Below are 4,481 nucleotides of genomic sequence, written 5' to 3'. Positions count from 1 at the left end.
CCACCTCTCTCTCCTATGCAAGGAATCGTACCGAATTATTCCAGTTAGTGCGTTACCCATAGGAAATGGAAAATTGTAAACTTTGGTGGCTGACTGATGAATATGTGACGCAACAGCGTAATTTTTCTTCGCAAATGTCAAGGTTTGTAAACAGGGAACATGTCGATACCATGGCATAAAGTCTATGCGAATTTCACGTCGTGTACTTAGTTGGACAGAAGTTATGTCTCACAGACAGGTGGGTGAACAATGTACACTCTCCTCCCGAACAGGCCATGAAGGCTCAACGGTACTGACCGGCCGCCGTGTTACCCTCAGCCCATAGGCGTCACTGGATGCGGATATGGAGGGCCATGTGGTCAGCACACCGCTCTCCCAGCCGTATGTGTCAGTTTTGGAGACCAGAGCCGCTACTTCTCAATCAAGTAGCTCCTCCGTTTGCCTCATAAGGGCTGAGTGAACCCCGCTTGCCACCAGCGCTCGGCAGACCGGATGGTCACCCATCCAAATGCTAGCCCAGCCCGACAGCGCTTAACTTCGATGATCTGACGGGAACTGGTGCTACCACTGCGGCATGGCCGTTGGCCGAAAAATTTACACAGATGTCAGCTTTTGAGAGAGAATGTACACCTGGGCTCAAAGAAGCTAGTTGGAATAATAGGCAAATCACTCTGTATTTGGATAGGAGCGATCGGCCTTGGGAGACGATAGCTGTTATGCCCGAGCGTTTGCCAGTGAGGTGCTCAGAGCATCTGGTGCCTTAGTGACCACGAGGACCATTAATAGGCGGCTCAGAGAAAGGAAGATGAGTTCACAGAGCCTCTTGCACCAACTACCATTGACCTCTTTAAACCAAAACTCCATTCTATAGTACTATCAGGACATTCAGCCTGCAAGATCGTTGACTAGAGTCTTCAGTGATGAGTACCGCTTCGAAGACGTGTCTGAAGACATCCTGGACAGCAGTGGAATGCCAACCTGAATGTCGTCCACCACACCGCTCGACAACCACGACTGGTGGTCTGGGGTGCCATTTGTGTCATAGCAGGACAGTTTTGGCTGCACAGCACAGAGCTGCGTCGACTATATTCGATGCCCTGTTTCGTTGCCCTTCATGAGAAGCCATCTTGGGTCTACATTTCAACAAGATAATGCTCGCCCGCACACTGAGAGAGATTCTGTTGTTTGTCTTTGTGATTGTCAAACTCAGCCTTGGCCAGCAAGGTCGCTGGATCTCTTCCCAATTGAGAACCGTTGGAGCATTGTTGGCAAGGCCCTCCAACCAGCTCAGGATTTTGACGATCCAACGCACCAATTAGACAACATTGGCGCGATATCCCTAAGGAGACTAGGCGTCACTGGATGCGGATATGGAGGGCCATGTGGTCAGCACAACGCTCTCCCAGCCGTATGTGTCAGTTTTCGAGACCAGAGCCGCTACTTCTCAATCAAGTAGCTCCTCCGTTTGCCTCATAAGGGCTGAGTGAACCCCGCTTGCCACCAGCGCTCGGCAACCTCACCAATCACTACCGTGCTGAATAACTGACTGCATCAGAGCCAGAGGTGGACCAATGCGCTATTCACTTGCTCACTCTGTGATGCTCTTCCGTTTGAGTAAAACATCCAGTTTTTCCGACACTTCAATCGTTTGTATGTCTGTACACGTACTTCACATCTACAGATTTCCTTCCCATTTGGCTAATTCCTTCGTGATGTGTGTTTTCTTTCACCTTAGAGTGTATTATGGAAGAACTTTAGGCATGATCAGAATATCATGATGTGCGGAAATACACTTTTTTCAATTTGTCCGGGAAAAGTAGAAAGTAAAATCCCTTTTCAATATTTCTTCATGTTGTACACTAACAAATTTTCACATTATTTAGGATAAAATTTTCTTTAATTTTTAAGTCTGTCAAGGCAATTGTTTATTACAAGCCTGCACCACAACCCAAGCCGTGAATGATTTTTGTAAACATGTACGCAGAAGAAAGATTCCTATCGTAGCTACTCTTTCGCTAACACAAATAATCTATGTATTAACTCAAGGTACCACAATCATAGTGGATTTTTGAGTTAGTTGCAGCTGCCCGACTTTGTAACGAAAGAATTTCGCTTCGCTGAGAGTTATCTTCTAATTCAATTTCTGGGGAGTGAAGTGTTGACGTAACTGCACAGTCATAATGTTACGTTAATCTCACTTATCGCTGTGTGATACAATTTTTCCCGCATCTCGTGGTCGTGCGGTAGCGTTCTCGCTTCCCACGCCCGGGTTCCCGGGTTCGATTCCCGGCGGGGTCAGGGATTTTCTCTGCCTCGTGATGGCTGGGTGTTGTGTGATGTCCTTAGGTTAGTTAGGTTTAAGTAGTTCTAAGTTCTAGGGGACTGATGACCTAAGATGTTAAGTCCCATCGTGCTCAGAGCCATTTGAACCATTTTGATACAATTTTATTTTTATGTAGTTGTTTCGTAGTTATCTAGTGAGTATACAGCAACAGCGTCTGAGAAACCTGCCCTGCGCTCTCCATGGTAGGCCTGCTGTGAGGGAATGGGCAGTTCACAGAACTGGTCTGTGGCCATAGCAAGCTGGACTGGCGCCTGCATCGCTCGGGTCGCTGTGCACCGTGCCTACCCTACAGCTTCCGTAGAAGCATCGAGTAAGGCGTTTCTTCTTTTCTGCCCGACTCCAAAGGTTGAGATGCCACAGCACCATCTCGCCAGCAGGGCGGAGTCAGTTGTGTTTAAAAATTTGGTTCAATCGATTCTACTGCATCGCTGTGGACAGTGTTCCTCATGCGTAAGTTTGAACAATGATGAAGATACTTCTTTGGCTGAGCGCTAACTTTGTGTTGAAAAATGTATTTCTTCTACACAAAAGAATGGAAATCATGTGTACTTCTCCCTGTTTTCTCACGAACTTAGTAACAATTCTCACCCATCACTTTGACAACAGCATCTCCTCCATGTACAGTTGTAAGGGAGTAGAGAGTTTAGTATGGTGAACTTGGACACTGGGCGCTCTATTCTGGGACTCCGTGGGGAGAGCATCATCTCAGGTGCCGTTTAGTTTTGGTTGGCGCATGGTTGCCATATATGAAAATGTAAACAGTGCGATTGTGATAATGCAATCCACATTCCGTGAAAATTGTTACTTATTTACTTCGCCATGCAGCGTTTCCGCGGTTTTTTGGTACTTCATACTGTGTCAGCGTCACTTTGTAACTTAATTTAACTATACAGAACTTCGGTACCTGTTAATCTCATTGTGTATTATGTCAATAATTAGTGCAAATAAATAAGAGTTAATCTCAGATTTAACTTAGGTTTCAAGATCCTGGAATCTGTCCTGCTACTTGTCCCTGTTAGATGGCCCTTTAGAAACGAATATCATCGGTTGTATTCCCAAATGATACACTTCACTGTGTCGGCGTTGTTCTTCTGCACAGTTATCTATTACAGAGATAACGTACTTCTTTGGCAAAGCAATGAACACTGCACCTACTCGTTTTATATCAAAAAACTTAGTTTGTCCTGATATTCAGTGTGAAAGCAACGAGCATTAGACACGCTTGCCTTGCATCAGTGCACCATATTCCAATGTGATTTTTTGTGAAAGCAACGAGCGTTGTACGCGCTCGGCTTGTGTGGTGTCACCGCCAGACACCACACTTGCTAGGTGTCGGTCGCGGTCCATTAGTATACGTCGGACCCGAGTGTCGCCACTGTCAGTGATTGCAGACCGAGCGCACACGGCAGGTCTAGAGAGACTTCCTAGCACTCACCCCATTTGTACAGCCAACATAGCCAGAGATGGATCACTGACAACTACGCTCTCATTTGCCGAGACGATAGTTAGCATAGCCTTCAGCTACGTCATTTGCTACGACCTAGCAAGGCGCCATAGCATTTGATATTGAGATTATAACATGTACCGTCAAGAGCGATGTACACCAGTTGTGGATTAAAGTTAAGTATTATATCAACTATGTACTTTATTTGCTACTATTAATTACCTTAACTGTTCCAGACCCCGCGCCAGTCAGCGTGTAATTAAACGCGTGCATTTCGGCCTCCTCTAGCAACACAGTGTTGGCTCTTCTGCCAACACTACATATTGGCGACGAGTATACAAAGGGTCTTCTTCTTTCTACTTGCTTAATTTACTTGTGTCATGGCTTCGTCACAATCTCCAGATGTACTGTCCGAATTTTATCGCTTGCAGAATCAGCAGATGCACGCGTTATTGGATGCCCTTGGACAGCTCGTCCAGGGTCAACGTGCAATGCAAAACGATGCGGCAGCCGCCGCTCCACCGCTGCCGCAGCCACAACATGCAGTTGCACCACCTTTTCGTCATTTTGATGTGGCACTGGAAAGCTGGACGGAGTGGTCACGCCAATTTGGATTCCATCTCGCCGCCTACAGATTTCAAGGTAACGAGCGGCCTTTCTTATTGTCCTGTGTAGGCGTCCACACGTACTGAG

The 4,481-nt window shown here is 46.5% G+C and overlaps 1 pseudogene; it reads right to left on the bottom strand.

The window, feature by feature from the left end:
• Nucleotides 1-468: 468 nt before the first annotated feature.
• On the bottom strand, nucleotides 469-586 carry LOC126459641 (5S ribosomal RNA; annotated as a pseudogene).
• Between the last annotated feature and the right edge of the window lie 3,895 nt (nucleotides 587-4,481).

This window comes from Schistocerca serialis, chromosome 2 (genome assembly GCF_023864345.2).
Source record: "Schistocerca serialis cubense isolate TAMUIC-IGC-003099 chromosome 2, iqSchSeri2.2, whole genome shotgun sequence".
NCBI classification, from domain to species: Eukaryota; Metazoa; Arthropoda; class Insecta; order Orthoptera; family Acrididae; genus Schistocerca; species Schistocerca serialis.
Note: the sequence above shows the minus strand (reverse complement) of the source record. Positions and strands in the feature narration are given on the sequence as shown.